A 21,092-nucleotide genomic window follows, 5' to 3' on the forward strand; every position below is an offset into this window, starting at 1 on the left:
CTATTATCGCCGGGCGCTGCTCCGTTCTCCGGTTATAGGCTCCGGTACCTTTTGCTCCTTAAAGAGGACCTTTCACTAGTATACAAACTAAAAACTAACTCTATCTGTGGGCAGAGCGGCGCCCAGGGGTCCCCCTGCACTTACTAGTATGCCTGGGCGCCGCTCTGTTCGCCCGGTATAGGCTCTGGTGTCTCAGCTCCGTCTGTTATACTGGACTGATTTTTTGTAGGAGGCGTGTCCCTTGCTGCAGCACTGGCCAATCACAGCGCACAGCTCATAGCCAGGCTGTGCGCTGGCCAATCGCAGCGCACAGCTCACAGCCTGGGAGGTTTTTTTCTCCCAGGCTGTGAGCTGTGCGCTGCGATTGGCCAGCGCTGCAGCCTAGGAGAAGGAGACGCCCACAGGACAAGGGAAGACCCGCCTACTATAACTTAAGGAGCAAAGGTACCGGAGCCTATAACAGGAGAACGGAGCGGCACCCGGGGATAATAGTAAGTGCAGTGAGATCCCCGGGCGCCGCTCTATATGGCAGCATACTCAGTTCACATCGTTTATACAAGTGAAAGGTCCTCTTTAAGAACTTGTCTTTTGCTTCTGTACTGCGTCCGCTTACCCTATCTACCAGAGCGAAACCCCACAATATATAAATATATATATATATATATATATATATACACACCCACTGCTCAAAAAAATAAAGGGAACACTAAAATACCACATCCTAGATCTCAATGAATGAAATAATCCAGTTGAAATCTTTATTCATTACATAGTAGAATGCATTGAGAATAATAAAACATACAAATGATCAGTGTAAAATCAAGATTAATATCCCATAGGGGTCCGGATTTGGAATGATACTCAAAATCAAAGTGGAAAATCAAATTTAAGGCTGATCCAACTTCAGTGGGAATGCCTCAAGACAAGGAAATGAGGCTCAGTAGTGTGTGTGGCCTCCATGTGCCTGCATGACCTCCCTACAATGCCTGGGCATGCTCCTGATGAGGTGGCGGATGTTCTCCTGAGGGATCTCCTCTCAGACTTGGATTAAAGCATCAGTCAACTCCTGGACAGTCTGTGGTGCAGCGTGGCATTGGTGGATGGAATGAGACATGATGTCCCAGATGTGCTCGATTTGATTCAGGTCTGGGGAACGGGCAGGCCAGTCCACAGCATAAATTCCTTCATCATGCAGGAACTGCTGACACACGAGGCCTAGCATTGTCATGCATCAAAAGGAACCAAGGGTCCACTGCACCTGCATATGGTCTCACAATGGGTCTGAAGATCTCATCCCGGTACCTAATGGCAGTCAGTGTGCCTCTGGCTAGCACATGGAGGGCTGTGCAGCCCTCCAAAGAAATGCCTCCCCACACCATTACTGACCCACTGCCAAACCGGTCATGCTGGAGGATGTTGCGTCTCCAGACTCTGTCACATGTGCTTAGTGCGAACCTGCTCTCATCCATGAAGAGCACATGGCGCTAATGTCAAATCTGCCAATCTTGGTGTTCTCTGGCAAATGCCAATCACCCTCCATGGTGTTGGACTGTAAGCACAACACCGACTTGTGGAGGACGTCGGGCCCTCATACCACCCTCATGGAGCCTGTTTCTGACCGTTTGAGCAAACAAATGGATATTTGTGGCCTGCTGGAGGTCATTTTGCAGGGCTCTGGCACTTCTCCTTCTTGCTGGGTTGTTCCCTTCCTACGGCCCCCTCCACGTCTCTTGGTGTATTGGCCGGTCTCCTGGTATCTGCTCTATGCTCTGGACACTGTGCTGACAGACACAGCTAACCTTCTTGCCACAGCTCGCACTGATGTGCCATCCTGGGTGAGCTGCACTAGCTGAGCAACTTCTGTGGGTTGTAGACACCTCCTCATGCTACCTCTAGGAGTGAGAGCAATGACAAAATGCAAAAGTGACCAAAACAACAGCCAAAAAGGATGAGAACAGAGAAATAGTCTGTGGTCACCATATGCAGAGCCACTCCTTTAGACCTCTTTCACACGAGCGTGACGGATTGGCACCGGAGGCGTTCAGGGTGCGTTCAGTGCTAATCGTGCGATTTTGCTTGCGAGTGCTGTCCGTTTTGTATGCATTTGTTATGTATGTATTTTCTTCTGTGCGGGTGACATGCGGTGGTTATTACTTTTACATACAGTGACTCACAGATTTCTTCTCTGATTGGAATTGTTCCCTTTTCTTTAGTTCTACACCTAGCTCAGTCCATGAACACACTGACGACTGCAGAGTTTGCTGTTATATAGAGCTGGAGAATGCTGCCTTACAGAAAAGGAGTGTTTTGGAGGATAATACTGTTGCCAACTGTGGAGGAAGGCAGAGCAAGCTGCTGCCAGAGGGGAATTGGGTGGGGTAGATTGCTGTTGCCAGTAGGAATGGAGGACATGCTGCTGAGAGTGAGGAAGTGGGAGGATAAAGATGCTGCCGCCAGTGAGGAAGTGGGAGGATAAAGATGCTGCCGCCAGTGGGGAAGTAGGCAAGGGAGAATCCTTCTGCAGTAGGGGAGAGGTGGGAAGGGACTGAATTTAGCTGCTAATGAGGAAGTAGTGGGTAGAACGCTACTGCTAGTGGAAAGGGGAGGAATGATGTAGCTGGGGGGGACTTTGATAGGTGGAGAATACTGAAGCCAGTGTGGGAGAGGTGGGAGGATGGACTGCTACTGCCAATGAAAGAGAGGTGGGAGGATGGACTGCTACTGCCAATGAAAGAGAGGTGGGAGGATGGACTGCTGCTTCCAATGAAAGAGAGGTGGGAGGATGGACTGCTAGTGGAAAGGGGAGGAATAATGTAGCTGGGGGGGGGGGGGGGGACTTTGATAGGTAGAGAATATTGAAGCCAGTGTGGGAGAGGTGGGAGGATGGACTGCTACTGCCAATGAAAGAGAGGTGGGAGGATGGACTGCTGCTGCCAATGAAAGAGAGGTGGGAGGATGGACTGCTGCTGCCAATGAAAGAGAGGTGGGAGGATGGACTGCTGCTGCCAATGAAAGAGAGGTGGGAGGATGGACTGCTGCTGCCAATGAAAGAGAGGTGGGAGGATGGACTGCTGCTGCCAATGAAAGAGAGTGGGGAAAATGTTGCTGCCCGTGAGGAATAGTTTGATAAACTTACCGTCTCTCAGGAAGCCTAAAAACTCCTGTTGCTGTAGGTGAACACTGTGTGCAGGACCTGTACACTTGTGGTCATGTTACCATAATGTCCCTGCAGGCCTTTCAGCCCTTCCAATCATAATGCAGGGCAGACACCAACTTTCACTGCCCAAAAAAAATGCACCAAAATGATACGCAACTGACAATACTAGCTAATTCCTCAAGCCGATGTTAAAAGCTGAGAACTTTTCCAATATACTCCAGTCTGAGAACATATCAAAGCCGTTCTGCGGACCGCATGCAGAGGAATTGCTCCCCCGGTTATAGACACGCTACAGTGTCTGGGTTTGGAGCATTTCCACCCGTTTAGGCCACTTTTTTCAGAGAGTTTTTGTCTTTATGCGTATGGAATGTGCCACTTCATTGTGGTGGTAACGTTCTTTTGCACCTGGTGGCTTCTGTGTCACATGGTCTGTTGTGGGTCCGGCTCACAGCTTTATCCTACCTCACAGGGCATTGGTGATACCACTATGGAGGCATGTGAGAGCCTGGCTGTGAGTTGGTTTCTAGCACTGTTCAGACCCTGTTCACACACCACGGGCAGTTAAGTGGTAGGACCCCATGCGTGCTGAGACACCGTGACGTGGTGCATGAGGGGCTCCGATATGTTCCTGACTGGAAGGCAAAGTTTTCAGCTTTTAACATCGTCTTGAGGAATTAGCTAGTATTGTCAGTTGCGTATCATTTTGGTGCATTTTTTGCAGTGATTTGTGTATGTATATATTTTTTCATCTGCACAATGTATTATTTTGTGTAAGATGTCCTTGTGGTGCATGCGGTCTCCCCCCGGCAGCCTCCATTGTACGCATTTTTTGCTGGGGATTGCCGTTATCTGCGGATCGCATGCGAAATGCTTCCCCGGTTATAGACACGCTACTGTGTCTGGATTTGGAGCATTTCCACCCGTTTAGGCCACTTTTTTCAGTGAGTTTTTTTCAGACACCAACTTTGCAGAAGTGCTGGGGATAGGTGATAAAAATCTTCATATCTTCATAGGTTCATTACTACATTTGTAAATATACCCCTGTAATGTAGATAGTTATAGCAGTATACACCTCTGTAATGTATATAGTTATGAATATACAGTATATACCTCTGTAATGTAGATAGTAATAGGAGTATACAGTATATACCTCTGTAATGTATATAGTAATAGGAGTATACAGTATATACCTCTGTAATGTATATAGCTATGAATATACAGTATATACCTCTGTAATGTAGATAGTTATAGGAGTATACAGTATATACCTCTGTAATGTATACAGTAATAGGAGTATACAGTATATACCCCTGTCATGTAGATAGCTATAGGAGTATATAGTATATACCCCTGTAATGTAGATAGCTATAGGAGTATACAGTATATACCTCTGTAATGTATATAGTTATAGGAGTATACAGTATATACCTCTGTAATGTATATAGTTATAGGAGTATACAGTATATACCTCTGTAATGTAGATAGCTATAGTATACAGTATATACCCCTGTAATGTAGATAGTTAAAGGAGTATACAGTATATACCTCTGTAATGTAGATAGTTATAGGAGTATACAGTATATACCTCTGTAATGTAGATAGTTATAGGAGTATACAGTATATACCTCTGTAATGTATATAGTTATAGGAGTATAGAGTATATACCCCTGTAATGTATATAGTTATAGGAGTATACAGTATATACCTCTGTAATGTAGATAGTTATAGGAGTATACAGTATATACCTCTGTAATGTATGTAGTTATAGGAGTATATACCTCTAATATATAGTATATACCCCTATAATGTAGTTATAGGAGTATACAGTATATACCTCTAATGTAGATAGTTATAGGAGTATACAGTATATACCTCTAATATACAGACGTGGACAAAATTGTTGGTACCCTTTGGTCAATGAAAGAAAAAGTCACAATGGTCACAGAAATAACTTTAATCTGACAAAAGTAATAATAAATTAAAATTCTATAAATGTTAACCAATGAAAGTCAGACATTGTTTTTCAACCATGCTTCAACAGAATTATGTAAAAAAATAAACTCATGAAACAGGCATGGACAAAAATGATGGTACCCCTAACTTAATATTTTGTTGCGCAGCCTTTTGAGGCAATCACTGCAATCAAACGCTTCCTGTAACTGTCAATGAGACATCTGCACCTCTCAGCAGGTATTTTGGCCCACTCCTCATGAGCAAACTGCTCCAGTTGTGTCCGGTTTGAAGGGTGCCTTTTCCAGACTGCATGTTTCAGCTCCTTCCAAAGATGCTCAATAGGATTGAGGTCAGGGCTCATAGAAGGCCACTTTAGAATAGTCCAATTTTTTCCTCTTAGCCATTCTTGGGTGTTTTTAGCGGTGTGTTTTGGGTCATTGTCCTGTTGCAAGACCCATGACCTGCGACTGAGACCAAGCTTTCTGACACTGGCTAGTACATTTCTCTCTAGAATTCCTTGATAGTCTTGAGATTTCATTGTACCCTGCACAGATTCAAGACACCCTGTGCCAGACGCAGCAAAGCAGCCCCAGAACATAACAGAGCCTCCTCCATGTTTCACAGTAGGGACAGTGTTCTTTTCTTGATATGCTTCATTTTTTCGTCTGTGAACATACAGCTGATGTGCCTTGGCAAAAACTTCGATTTTTGTCTCATCTGTCCACAGGACATTCTCCCAGAAGCTTTGTGGCTTGTCAACATGTAGTTTGGCATATTCCAGTCTTGCTTTTTTATGATTCGTTTTCAACAATGGTGTCCTCCTTGGTCGTCTCCCATGTAGTCCACTTTGGCTCAAACAACGACGGATGGTGCGATCTGACACTGATGTTCCTTGAGCATGAAGTTCACCTTGAATCTCTTTAGAAGTCTTTCTAGGCTCTTTTGTTACCATTCGGATTATCCGTCTCTTAGATTTGTCATCAATTTTCCTCCTGCGGCCACGTCCAGGGAGGTTGGCTACAGTCCCATGGATCTTAAACTTATGAATAATATGTGCAACTGTACTCACAGGAACATCTAGTTGCTTGGAGATGGTCTTATAGCCTTTACCTTTAACATGCTTGTCTATAATTTTCTTTCTGATCTCTTGAGACAGCTCTTTCCTTTGCTTCCTCTGGTCCATGTCGAGTGTGGTACACACCATATCACCAAACAACACAGTGATTACCTGGAGCCATATATATAGGCCCAATGGCTGATTACAAGGTTGTAGACACCTGTGATGCTAATTAGTGGACACACCTTGAATTAACATGTCCCTTTGGTCACATTATGTTCTGTGTTTTCTAGGGGTACCATCATTTTTGTCCATGCCTGTTTCATGAGTTTATTTTTTTACATAATTCTGTTGAAGCATGGTTGAAAAACAATGTCTGACTTTCATTGGTTAACATTTATAGAATTTTAATTTATTATTACTTTTGTCAGATTAAAGTTATTTCTGTGACCATTGTGACTTTTTCTTTCATTGACCAAAGGGTACCAACAATTTTGTCCACGTCTGTATATATACACTACGTGCAGAATTATTAGGCAAATGAGTATTTTGACCACATCATCCTCTTTATGCATGTTATCTTACTCCAAGCTGTATAGGCTCGAAAGCCTACTACCAATTAAGCATATTAGGTGATGTGCATCTCTGTAATGAGAAGGGGTGTGGTCTAATGACATCAACACCCTATATCAGGTGTGCATAATTATTAGGCAACTTCCTTTCCTTTGGCAAAATGGGTCAAAAGAAGGACTTGACAGGCTCAGAAAAGTAAAAAATAGTGAGATATCTTGCAGAGGGATGCAGCACTCCTAAAATTGCAAAGCTTCTGAAGCGTGATCGTCGAACAATCAAGCGTTTCATTCAAAATAGTCAACAGGGTCGCAAGAAGTGTGTGGAAAAACCAAGGCGCAAAATAACTGCCCATGAACTGAGAAAAGTCAAGCGTGCAGCTGCCAAGATGCCACTTGCCACCAGTTTGGCCATATTTCAGAGCTGCAACATCACTGGAGTGCCCAAAAGCACAAGGTGTGCAATACTCAGAGACATGGCCAAGGTAAGAAAGGCTGAAAGACGACCACCACTGAACAAGACACACAAGCTGAAACGTCAAGACTGGGCCAAGAAATATCTCAAGACTGATTTTTCTAAGGTTTTATGGACTGATGAAATGAGTGAGTCTTGATGGGCCAGATGGCTGGATTGGTAAAGGGCAGAGAGCTCCAGTCCGACTCAGACGCCAGCAAGGTGGAGGTGGAGTACTGGTTTGGGCTGGTATCATCAAAGATGAGCTTGTGGGGCCTTTTTGGGTTGAGGATGGAGTCAAGCTCAACTCCCAGTCCTACTGCCAGTTTCTGGAAGACACCTTCTTCAAGCAGTGGTACAGGAAGAAGTCTGCATCCTTCAAGAAAAACATGATTTTCATGCAGGACAATGCTCCATCACACGCGTCCAAGTACTCCACAGCGTGGCTGGCAAGAAAGGGTATAAAAGAAGAAAATCTAATGACATGGCCTCCTTGTTCACCTGATCTGAACCCCATTGAGAACCTGTGGTCCATCATCAAATGTGAGATTTACAAGGAGGGAAAACAGTACACCTCTCTGAACAGTGTCTGGGAGGCTGTGGTTGCTGCTGCACGCAATGTTGATGGTGAACAGATCAAAACACTGACAGAATCCATGGATGGCAGGCTTTTGAGTGTCCTTGCAAAGAAAGGTGGCTATATTGGTCACTGATTTGTTTTTGTTTTGTTTTTGAATGTCAGAAATGTATATTTGTGAATGTTGAGATGTTATATTGGTTTCACTGGTAAAAATAAATAATTGAAATGGGTATATATTTGTTTTTTGTTAAGTTGCCTAATAATTATGCACAGTAATAGTCACCTGCACACACAGATATCCCCCTAAAATAGCTAAAACGAAAAAACTACTTCCAAAAATATTCAGCTTTGATATTAATGAGTTTTTTGGGTTCATTGAGAACATGGTTGTTGTTCAATAATAAAATTAATCCTCAAAAATACAACTTGCCTAATAATTCTGCACTCCCTGTAGTTATAGGAGTATACAGTATATACCCCTGTAATGTAGATAGTTATAGGAGTATACAGTATATACCTCTGTAATGTAGATAGTTATAGGAGTATATACCTCTAATATATAGTAATACCCCTATAATGTAGTTATAGGAGTATACAGTATATACCTCTAATGTAGATAGTTATAGGAGTATACAGTATATACCCCTAACATATATAGTTATAGGAGTATACAGTATATACCCCTGTAATGTATATAGTTATAGGAGTATACAGTATATACCTCTGTAATGTAGATAGTTATAGGAGTATATACCTCTAATATATAGTAATACCCCTATAATGTAGTTATAGGAGTATACAGTATATACCTCTAATGTAGATAGTTATAGGAGTATACAGTATATACCCCTGTAATGTATATAGTTATAGGAGTATACAGTATATACCTCTGTAATGTATATAGTTATGAGTATATACCTCTGTAATGCAGATAGTTATAGGAGTATACAGTGTATACCTCTGTAATGTAGATAGTTATAGGAGTATACACTATATACCTCTGGTATAATATGCCATTGGTGTGCTTAGTACAGTCCATACTGAGGTCTATCCATCATTGTGTTTAGTGCCTGGAATATCTGACATATGAGCTGTTTTTCTTACCCATCTCTGCCCGATGTAACCAGATATCTGCTATCTGTTCTTCACCTCCCTGTGTAAAACCAAGGACTTTCCAGAAGCCATGGTCTATGCCTCATACCTAATGAATAAATACAACATGCTGAACTATGAGGTGCATTAAAGGGCATCTGTCAGCAGATTTGTACCTATGACACTGGCTGACCTGTTACATGTGCGCTTGGCAGCTGAAGACATCTGTGTTGGTCCTGCATTGCTGAGAATAATGATGTTTTAATATATACAAATAAGCTTCTAAGAGCAATGGGGACGTTGTCATTACACCTAGAGGCTCTGCTCTCTCGTCAACTGCTATGCCTTCTGCGCTTTGATTGATTTTAGAAGTCAGGGGCAAACGTGATCACTTTTCGGGCTTGTTCACACGACCGTGTGCTGCAGACCGCGACCGCGGGGCAGCCGCATGCGGATCGCAGACCCATTTGTTTCAGCAAAAAGATAGAACTTCAATTTTTTACGCAATGGAAGCACGGAACGGAACCCCACGGAAGGACTCCGTATTGCTTCCGTTCCGCATCTCCGGATTTGCGGACCCATTCATGCGGAATGCACATGCCAGTGCCCCGTGTATTGCGGACCCAATAAAATTAGTAGGTGGTCTTATTAGTGATTGCAATAGGAGAAAAGAAAAAAGAGGTTGAGTGGTTCCACCAGGGCTATAGGTCCTGGGGAAAAGGCGCCAAAGGGATGGAGAAGATGTTAGTGTAGATAGTAGAAGAAGTATAAAGTATAATATAAAATAGCACCACAATCTAAGTGCCGTTCAATAACTATTTAGGGAAGGCAGCACAAGTGTTATAGGGAGGTGAAAAAATATTTTTCAATCCCAATAGACACATGCGGGCTGCCATCTTTAGTAAGGTAAACTCACCCAATGCACAGGTAAGCCCTTACCTGTGCCGGTCTGAAATCAAATGCAGGCAGCTCCAAAAACAGCCCGATAAAGGCCCCCGGCGGCTGTTCTCGAACTGCCTGCTCCCGGTGACTGCATTTGATTTCAGAGCGGCACAGGCACAGGTAAGGGCTTACCTGTGCATCGCCGGACGGGTGAGTCTACCTTACTAAAGATGGCAGCCCGCACATGTACACTGGCGAACTGACAGCCTTCCTGTAATGACCGGCGTCACGCAAAGGGAGGGAAAAGGGAAGGCCCTGCCCAAGGGAGAGGGAAAGGTGGTGACCCCTGACTCACCTTGCGGCTGGCACCTGACTGCCCTGACATCCCTAGATGGGTTCCTCACCCGTACGCCGATCACGTGCCTAAACCCTGGCTTTCCCTAAGATGAGCCCTAGGTAGTGAACGGGGCAGTGGGATCACTAGTCCGCACCACTGACACTAAGAGGAAAACACCATGGAGAGGACAGACAATACAAACAAACATATAATCCCAGGTGGGCGACAACAGCAGACCACAAAGGCCCAACAGGGATCCGGAGGGTAACGTTCTGGAACAACAACCAGGGAACACAGCTCCAGTGGGTCAGTATAGAAGTCCAGGCAGGAAGCTCTATATCTGGCAACCAGAGAAGTGGGAGAGGGGAATATAAGGAGGTTGGGAGTGCTAGACAAGGAACAGCTGAGGAGAAGGAGCTACGGATCCCTGAGTGAGCCAAAAAGGGTTGCAAAGCAAACCCAGAAAGCTACCATAAAGAAACAGCCCTATCTTTCTACCTAGAGCGCGCAGCCAACCGCTGCGACTTCCTGACCCCGGGTATAACGGAGTCAGGCGTGGTTCTTGACACCCTCGTGACAGTACCCCCCTCTCTACGAGGGGCCTCCGGACACTCAGGACCAGGTCTCTCAGGATGAGAGGCATGAAAAGCCCGAACTAGCCTGTCGGCGTTTACCTCAGACGCAGGAACCCACATTCTTTCCTCGGGACTGTAACCTCTCCAATGCACCAGATATTAAAGAGAGCGGCAGACCCGACGAGAACTAACAATTTTGGATATCTGAAACTCTAGATTACCATCCACAACAACAGGAGGGGATGGCACCGGTGACGGTTCTAGAGGTGGAACATATTTCTTGAGTAACGACTTATGAAAGACGTTATGGATTTTAAAAGTCTGAGGTAGCTCCAGGCGAAAAGCCACGGGGTTAATGATGGCTACAATTTTGTAAGGGCCAATGAACCTAGGACCCAGTTTCCAAGAGGGAACCTTTAAGTTAATATTCCTAGTAGACAACCACACATAGTCCTTCACTCCTAGGTCCGGACCTGGCGACCGTCTCTTATCAGCCATGCATTTGTATTTACCTCCCATATTTTTCAAGTTAGCTTGCACCTTCTGCCATACCGATGAAAGAAATGACGAAAACCGTTCCTCTTCGGAAACCCCAGAAGACCCCCCCTCTTTGAAAGTACAGAATTGGGGATGAAAACCATATGCACCAAGAAATGGTGACTTGCCAGTGGATTCCTTACGACGATTATTTATGGCAAACTCAGCTAACAGTAAATATGATGACCACAACTCTTGGTTTTCAGACACAAAACATCTTAGATATGTCTCAAGGTTTTGGTTGGTACGCTCAGTCTGTCCATTCGACTGAGGATGGAAAGCTGAGGAAAATGACAAGTGTACCCCCAAACGGGAACAAAAAGCTTTCCAAAATTTAGAAATAAACTGGGTACCCCGATCCGAAACAACATCGGAAGGGACCCCGTGAAACTTCACGATTTCACTGATGAATACCTGAGCAAGAGTCTTAGCATTAGGTAGTGCGGGTAACGCAATGAAGTGTACCATTTTGCTAAACCTGACCACTACTACCAAAATAACAGTTTTACCCGCAGACAAAGGTAAGTCAGTGATAAAATCCATTGACAGATGTGTCCATGGCCTATTGGGAATGACAAGTGGCAATAAAGACCCTGCAGGACGTGTATGAGAGACTTTCGCGCGCGCACAAGTAGAACAAGAAGACACAAAATCCATTACATCCTGACGCAACCTTGGCCACCAAAAACGACGAGACAATAGCTCCAAGGTTGCTTTACTACCCGGGTGCCCAGCAAGTGCCGAATTAAGATGTTCCTTTAATAATTCGAAACGCAGGTTTAACGGTACAAACTATTTCTCTGCGGGGCAAGAGACCGGGGCGTCCCCCTGGGCCTCTAACACCTTCCCCTCCAGAGCAGAGTGTACCGCAGAGACAACCACTCTTCTTTGTAGAATGGGTACCGGATCACTCACATTAACCCCTCCAGGGAAACAACGAGATAATGCATCAGCCTTGGTATTTTTTGCCCCAGGACGATAGGTAATCACAAAGTTTTTTTTTTTTTTTAAACATTCTCTTTTTATTAACGTAGACATCAATAAAGCACATTATCGCATGTACTTTGACAATGTAGGAAAAAGGCATGACCAGTGCAACTGGTCTAAATAGCAAATTAGAGCATATCACAAGTATTACCTCAATCAAAAAGACAGCAAGTGGTACATAGACCTGACTTATCATGCATTGTGATATAGCAGGATCTAAACATAAAATTTCCTTCTTGGAAAGAACATAAAATAAAAACACATACCAAAAACAATGGATCATGAACATAATCCTAAGACAAAACCCAAAAAGTCGAGTTGGTTCACCTCTAAGATCTGATCAGCTGTGTTCTGGAGTCTATACACCAGCAAGTGTATGTTTTAGCCCCATTCATCCACCACATCACCATAGCACACGTTCAGACAAACCCTATCCATATACTCAGATTGGTTCCCCTCAGAATTGAAAGGTCTCTGATCTCCAAATACTCTTGGCTGGGGGTAACTCAAGCTCTCTGTTCCTGCTGGGTAGACATATGTGACAACCAAGGTTGCCAAGTCTTCAAAAACCTCTGTCTGTTGTGAGACTCCCAGCTTGCCAATTCCTCCATTCTACATAAGTGAGTCATTTTCTCATACCACATGTCTAAACTGGGCGGCTCTGTAGTTCTCCACAATGCTGGGACCAGTAACTTGGCGGCTGTAATCATATGTGTCTGTAGGTTATTTTTATTAGGAGTGAAAGTGCCCTCCGGTTTCCACAGTAGAACTAGAGAGGCAGTAAGTGACAAGTTTCCTGTGCAGATCCTATTCATAGAATCCTCCACTGAATCCCAAAACTGTCTAATTTTATGACAATGCCACCATATATGAGAGATGCTGCCCACACCCTCCAGACATCTCCAACACTCACTAGAGCTGATTAAGTGGATTTTTTTGAGGAATTCAGGTGTACGGTACCATCTAGTTAAGGTTTTGAGTGAGTTCTCCTGCACCCTGACACATCTGGAAAATCCATGTGAGTGCGACAAAATAAATGTTCTGCTGGGCTCATCCAGAATTATCCCTAACTCCCTCTCCCATTCCTTAAGGTAAGTGGGCTGGTCGTCCCCTCTTTTTTCTAAAATCTGTCTATATATTAAGGAAAGAGTTTTAGGTGGCAATTTTGGTAATAGAACCATGGTTTCCAACCACGATGGATCTATCTTTGGTCGGATGCTAGTTACCTTATACTTCTTACAGGTTACTTCAAAGTCCCACTTTTGAATATCTGACCCTACCGTCGGTGGCTCTCCTCTGAGAGATTCGTAGATATCAGTGACCCGAGTTAATTTCAAAAGGTCCCCTACCTTGAGCTCTGCAACAGACTCCCACACAGGGTTAGTCTCCACAACTCTATCTGAAAGAACGTAGGGTAATGTATTAAGGGGAGCAATAGGGGACAGATCTCCTTTGCTCAGATTTAACGCAGGTGACCTCTGACACTCCTTAATAGTGTTTTTAGTTATAACGCTTATAATTTCCTGAGAATTGAAAGTTAGGGGTTTATGCCACAACAAGTGAGCACTATTTTTCCCCAATACCTCTCTTTCAAAGCGTACATGCAAGGGGTTGTCTCCAGATCTAGTTAAAGTCAACCATCTCTCTAGGTGGATAGCTTGAACATATGCAGAGATATCTGGCAAAGAGATTCCCCCATGCCTCTTCTTCCTTGTAAGAAGAGAGTAAGGTAACCTAGCTTTTTTGTTCCCCCATAGAAATTTCCCCATAACTGATCTCAATCTGTTCAGGAATGATCTAGGAATAGCTATTGGGAGGGAGCGACACATGTATAGTATTTGGGGTAGGATGTATGAGGTCAAGACATGTTTCCGTCCTAACCATGAAATCCTAGGTAATAAGGATTTATTCAGGAACGCTTGCACTTTTGTTAACAACGGAGTGTAATTAAGCTGGAACAGCTGGGTAGGATTGGCTGGAATCATAACACCCAAATATTTAATCGCAGAGGGGGGCCACTTAAAGGGGGACATGGTAATCACAAAGTTAAACCTGGTAAAAAATAGCGACCACCTAGCTTGTCTAGGGGTGAGACGCTTAGCTGATTCGAGGTACAGAAGGTTTTTGTGGTCCGTAATCACAGTGACGGGGTGGATTGACCCCTCTAAAAAGAGACGCCATTCTTCAAAAGCTAGTTTAATAGCTAATAGTTCCCTATTGCCAATATCATAGTTCTTTTCTGCTGCAGATAGTTTTTTAGAAAAGAAAGCACAAGGACGCCATTTGCCAGGAGACGGACCCTGAGACAGCACAGCCCCCACTCCCACCTCTGACGCATTGACTTCAACAATAGAAGGCTGGGAGACATCTGGTTGGACTAGTACAGGTGTCGAGGTAAACCTCTCTTTTAGAGAGGAAAAAGCAATTTTAGCGGCGTCAGACCATTTAGAAAAATCAGTCCCCTTTCTAGTCATGTCAGTAAGGGGTTTTACAATAACTGAATAATTTTTAATGAATTTCCTATAGAAATTTGCGAAGCCCAAGAACCGTTGCAGTGCTTTGAGGTTCTCAGGAAGATCCCAATCTAAAATTGCCTGGACCTTCCTAGGATCCATACGGAAACCTGAAGCAGATAATAAATAACCTAGGAATTGTATCTCCTGAACGGCGAAGACACACTTTTCAATTTTAGCATATAATTTATTCGTCGGTACGACCTGCAGTACTTGTCTGACATGCACCTCATGTGTTTTCAGATCAGACTAATAAATTAAAATATCATCTAGGTATATTACCACAAACCTGTCGATAAGATGACTAAAAATGTCATTAACGAAATGTTGGAAGACAGCAGGAGCATTGGTCAGACCGAAAGGCATGACTAGATTTTCATAATGCCCCTCAGGGGAGTTAAAGCTGTCTTCCACTCATCCCCCTCCTTGATACGAATCAGATTGTTGGCCCCCCTAAGATCAAGTTTGGAGAACCACCTAGCACCCGCAATCTGATTAAACAGGTCAGGAATGAGAGGAAGAGGGTATGGGTCTCGGATGGTTATCCTGTTTAATTCGCGAAAATCTAGGCAAGGACGCAGGCCCCCATCTTTCTTTTTAACGAAGAAAAACCCTGCAGCCACGGGTGAAGAAGAGGGTCTGATGTGTCCCTTAGCCAAGCTCTCGGAGATATAATCTTTCATGACTTGTCTCTCCGGACCCGAAAGATTATATAACCTGGTCTTGGGTAATTTTGCGCCGGGAATAAGGTTAACCGGGCAATCATAAGGACGGTGAGGTGGTAACTTCTGACAACCCTTTTCAGAAAAAACGTCCTCAAAGTCCGAAACAAATGTAGGTAGGGTAGCTATGGAGGCGACTAAGCAATTGCTATTTAAGCAATTTTCTCTGCAATGCTCACTCCACTCCAATATCTCCCTGGCCTGCCAATCCACCACTGGATTGTGCGCTACCAACCAGGGAAGGCCCAGCACCACCGGAGTGGGAAGCCCCTCCAGAACATAACATGAAAGCATCTCGTTATGGTGGTCCCCTACCCGAAGGTGTAAGTTATGGACAATGTGGGTGAGGTTTCTCTGAGACAGAGGAGCAGAATCAATATAGCAAAAATGGGAATAGGGTCTCTGTAGCGTACAGAGAGACAAACCCATAGTGTGGGCAAAATGGGCATCTATCAAATTTACTCCTGCTCCACTGTCTAGAAAAAAAGAAAGTCTTAACGCCAAAAACAACAACCGCTGGGAACACAAATTGCGATGTTCGTATGGAGGAAACATATACCCTCCGGCTGACATCCTCCACACAGCCTGGAATTAGTAGTTTTCCGACGGTCTTTTGTTTTTGAGGAAAGAAGGACAGACATTAATGAAATGACCCCTCTCCCCACAGGAAAAACAAACCCCATGCCTATGGCGAACCTCAGGAGGATGGACCTGACGAGTAGTTCCTCCTAGCTGCATAGGCTTGTCTAAGTCCGTACAGACTAACTGCTGCTTGGGAGGGGTTACCAATTGCTCTGGGTCTTTCAATCTGTCCCTAAGACGTCTATCTATTCAGATAGAAAGGGACATAACCGCATCAAGGGAAAAGGGGGTCTCATACAATGCAAGCGCATCCTTAACCCTTTCGGATAACCCAGAGCAGAACTGACTCCTGAGAGCCGGGTCGTTCCACTGGGTATCCATAGCCCACCTACGGAACTCAGAGCAATACTCCTCTACTGGCCGCTCTCCCTGTAGGAGTCTCCGTAATTTTGATTTAACCAGTGCGACTCGGAATGGGTCGTCATATATGAGACCCAAGGCCCCAAAAAATTAATCCACTGACTGGAGAGCCTGGGAATCAGTGGGTAAAGAGAACGCCCAGCATTGCGGGTCCCCCTGCAGCAGGGAAATAACAACCCCCACCCCCTGTTCTTCATTACCAGAGGAGTAAGGGCGCAGCTTAAAATATAATTTACAGGCCTCACGGAATGTCACAAACTTGTCCCTTCTCCAGAAAATCTGTCAGGGAGAGCAACCTTGGGTTCCGCAACAACCTGGTTACCTGTAGCAACCGCTGGGCTTGCGGTCAGTTGTAATTGCTGCTGTTGCTGGAGGACCGACGCCTTCAATCCTGCCACCTCCAAAGACAGGCCATGAAATTGCTTTGACAAAGCAGCAATTGGATCCATACTGGATTCTAAGTAGGTAAAAAAAAAGTTTTTTTTTACCTACACAAAATAAGGGCCAGATATAATGTAATGACCGGTGTCACGCAAAGGGAGGGAAAAGGGAAGGCCCTGCCCAAGGGAGAGGGAAAGGTGGTGACCCCTGACTCACCTTGCGGATGGCACCTGACTGCCCTGACGTCCCTAGACGGGTTCCTTCACCCGTACGCCGATCACGTGCCTAAACCCTGGCTTTCCCTAAGATGAGCCCTAGATAGTGAACAGGGCGGTGGGATCACTAGTCCGCACCACTGACACTAAGAGGAAAACACCAAGGAGAGGACAGACAATACAAACAAACATATAATCCCAGGTGGGCGACCACAGCAGACCACAAAGGCCCAACAGGGATCCGGAGGGTAACGTTCTGGACCAACAACCAGAGAACGCAGCAACACAGCTCCAGTGGGTCAGTATAGAAATCCAGGCAGGAAGCTCTATATCTGGCAACCAGAGAAGTGGGAGAGGGGAATATAAGGAGGTTGGGAGTGCTGGACAAGGAACAGCTGAGGAGAAGGAGCTACGGATCCCTGAGTGAGCCAAAAAGGGTTGCAAAGCAAACCCAGAAAGCTACCATAAAGAAACAGCCCTATCTTTCTACCTAGAGCACGCAGCCAACCGCTGCGACTTCCTGACCCCGGGTATAACGGAGTCAGGCGTGGTTCTTGACACCCTCGTGACACTTCCTTGTAAAAGTATGCATGGAAAACTAAATAGATAATCACTGCTGAGACCGCCTACTGGACTCCTGAACCCAGATGAGCAGGATAAAGATGAAAACAGAAATTACACATTGTTGTCATGAAAAGGTGACCTGGATGGATGTATTTGTCAGGGAAATCTATTATAGATGATGTCCAGATGTGTTAAAGGGGTTGTCTCACAACAAAATTCCGGCATAGAGTTCCGTCGTCGGGGCTCTATGCCGGAAGAATCCTGATCAGTTTTATCCTAATGCATTCTGAATGGAGTGAAATGCATCAGGATGTCTTCAGTTCCGGAACAGAACATTTTTTGGCCTGAGAAAATACCACAGCATGCTGCGCTTTTTGCTCAGGCCAAAAATCCTGAAGACTTGACGCAAGGCCGGATCCGGAATTAATGCCCATTGAAAGGCATTGATCCGGATCCGGCCTTAAGCTAAACGTCGTTTCGGCGCATTGCCGGATCCGACGTTTAGCTTTTTTAGAGTGGTTACCATGGCTGCCGGGACGCTAAAGTCCTGGCAGCCATGGTAAAGTGTAGCGGGGAGCAGCATACTTACGGTCCGTGCGGCTCCCGGGGCGCTCCAGAGTGACGTCAGGGCGCCCCACGCACATGGATGACGTGATCGCATGGCACGTCATCCATGCGCATGGGGCGCTCTGATGTCATTCTGGAGCGCCCCGGGAGCCGCACGGACTGTAAGTATACCGCTCCCCCGCTCCTACTATGGCAACCAGGACTTTAATAGCGTCCTGGCTGCCATAGTAACACTGAAAGCATTTTGAAGACGGATCCGTCTTCAAATGCTTTCAGTACACTTGCGTTTTTCCGGATCCGGCGTGTAATTCCGGCAAGTGGAGTACACGCCGGATCCAGACAATGCAAGTGTGAAAGAGGCCTTACTCTCCATTCAGAATGCATGGGGATAAAACTGATCAGTTCTTTTCCGGTATAGAGCCCCTGTGACGGAACTCTATGCCGGAAAAGAAAAACGCAAGTGTGAAAGTACCCTTAGTTTGTTGGAAATTATGTACCCTATGATGTCTGATTTTAATTTTTAACATTAATCATGGGATGGGATAACCCCTTTAAATGTGACTTTGTGAACACACCCTTTGAACTGCTCAGGGGAATTTTAATTGCTAGTAGGAATCTGGGCTGAAGCCCATGCAGAAGATAGATCCGGGCTTGTAGAAGCAACAAAGAATGGAAATCCCAGATGAGCACCCCACACTACACAAGGGTCGAGGATTAAGCCATATACAAATGAATATTCCTGGGACTTGCCCCTCTATTAGTCTGCTGCCCAGTCACCAATAAGGGATTTGAATACTGATTCAAAAGGGCGGCTCTGAAACACGAGCCAAGGGCTGAAATGATAAAACATGGGGCTGACCACATGAACAGTGTTACACATGCGGGGGTCAGCCAAGATCTAAGTGTCCTTCCATATTTCTTCCTAAGGATTTAGGACTATAGGCTTGTAAATTAGGTTTTTCTGACTTTTCTCCCATTTATTTTATAACAGTTTTGCTTGTTTTATGCCATATTACCTTCTCTTTTTTGTACTTTTGGTTGCAAACATTGGTATTATAGTGTTTGCCTAAAGTTAGTCCCTGTATACTCTATGGATCCATTTCCTTGTAAAGTGCGTCTCGCTGTCTGATTGCTGGAAAGTGGTGAATACATGTTGGGGTCTTTATTGGCCTGGAATTCAGTAGGTGGTGGCAGCATGTATTGGGGTGTGATTTATGCTCAGTTTGCAGCCTGATTGAATAGAGAAAATTAACCCCTTGCACTCACACCCATGTCATGTGCTAGGACGGTACGTGACAATTGTATTGAATCCTTTCTCACAAAGCCATATATCAATCTGCTCAGCTCCATCTGGTCTATAACATCGGACTGCATGTTCAATGAAACAGGTTGCCTTTAAAGACGAAAACAGAGGATATAGTGCTAAGAAATAACATTTCTATGGGGATGAATTATTGTATAAATGACTGTTTGCCCCTATAGTAAAGTAGGTGTGGAACCACTGTGTTAACCAACAGATTTGACTTAGGGCTCATGCACACGACCGTATGTATTTTGCGGTACACAAAAAATACGGATGACGTCTGTGTGACTTCCGTATTTTGGGGAACCGAACATCTGGCCCCTAATAGAACAGTACTCTGCTTGTCTGTAATGCGGACAATAATAGGACACAATAATAGAACAGAAATACGGCCATACAGAAACAGAATGCACACAGAGTAATTTCCGCATACGGTCCACCAAAAAAACTGAATAGGACACTGAAAGAAAATATGTTTGTGTGCATGAGCCCCTAGGTTACTCCTAAGGGCATTATTCTTGCAGTACCCTGGTTTTTACCCTTTAACCCCTGTACGGGGATCTGGACTTTGCTGCAGGGGAACCACCAGGCCACCTCTTGGAATAGTCTGTGTATGATTGACAGTTGACTCATGGGGGTCAGGGACATTGGCACAAAACACCAAAGGGATCAGGTGCATTCATAATCAAGGACAGGCCAAGGTCAGGACAGGTGAAGTACGTGCTATATGGTAAACTGTCTGGGGTCATGGTAGGCAGTGAAGGATCAATTTGGTGGTCACAGACAGGTACAAGTCAGGCAGCATAGGGTCAGAATCCAGTAAACAGGTAGAAACATAGAATGTGCCGGCAGATAAGAACCATTTGGCCCATCTAGTCTGCCCAATATATCTGAATCCTATGAATAGTCCCTGGCCCTATCTTATATGAAGGATAGCCTTATGCCTATCCCATGCATGCTTAAACTCCTTCACTGTATTTGCAGCTACCACTTCTGCAGGAAGGCTATTCCATGCATCCACTACTCTCTCAGTAAAGTAATACTTCCTTATATTACTTTTAAACCTTTGCCCCTCTAATTTAAAACTGTGCCCTCTTGTGGTAGTTTTTCTTCTTTTAAATATGCTCTCCTCCTTTACCGAGTTGATTCCCTTTATGTATTTAAAATTTTCTATCATATCCCCTCGGTCTCTTCTTTCTTCCAAGCTATACATATTAAGGTCTTTTAACCTTTCCTGGTAAGTTTTATCCTGCAATCCATGTACTAGTTTAGTAGCTCTTCTCTGAACTCTCTCTAGAGTATCTATATCCTTCTGGAGATATGGCCTCCAGTACTGCGCACAATACTCCAAGTGAGGTCTCACCAGTGTTCTGTAGAGCGGCATAAGCACTTCACTCTTTCTACTGCTTATACCTCTCCCTATACATCCAAGCATTCTGCTGGCATTTCGTGCTGCTCTATTACATTGTCTTCCCACCTTTAAGTCTTCTGAAATAATTACTCCTAAATCCCTTTCCTCAGATACTGAGGTCAGGACTGTGTCAAATATTCTATATTCTGCCCTTGGGTTTTTACGCCCCAGGTGCATTATCTTGCACTTATCCACATTAAATTTCAGTTGCCAGAGTTCTGACCATTCTTCTAG

General features: G+C 44.6%; 2 protein-coding genes across 3 annotated transcripts in view; one reads left to right on the forward strand and one right to left on the reverse strand.

Moving 5' to 3' along the window:
* The window catches only part of LOC122935257 (autoimmune regulator-like), a 54,029-nt gene extending 53,978 nt beyond the window's left edge, over positions 1 to 51 (reverse strand). The window contains exon 1 of the mRNA XM_044291018.1: positions 2 to 51. The gene's annotated coding sequence lies outside the window, so the exon portion shown is untranslated. The remainder of the gene's footprint in view (position 1) is intronic.
* The window catches only part of SCLY (selenocysteine lyase), a 131,378-nt gene that overhangs the window by 79,141 nt on the left and 31,145 nt on the right, over positions 1 to 21,092 (forward strand). Inside the window, exon 1 of one of the 2 annotated variants that reach the window (XM_044288529.1) lies at positions 2,028 to 2,046. The exons of the other annotated variant lie outside the window; for it this stretch is intronic. The gene's annotated coding sequence lies outside the window, so the exon portion shown is untranslated. Of the gene's footprint in view, positions 1 to 2,027; positions 2,047 to 21,092 lie in introns of those variants that run through there. 2 annotated transcript variants of the gene reach the window in all.

Source organism: Bufo gargarizans, chromosome 4 (genome assembly GCF_014858855.1).
Source record: "Bufo gargarizans isolate SCDJY-AF-19 chromosome 4, ASM1485885v1, whole genome shotgun sequence".
NCBI classification, from domain to species: domain Eukaryota; kingdom Metazoa; phylum Chordata; class Amphibia; order Anura; family Bufonidae; genus Bufo; species Bufo gargarizans.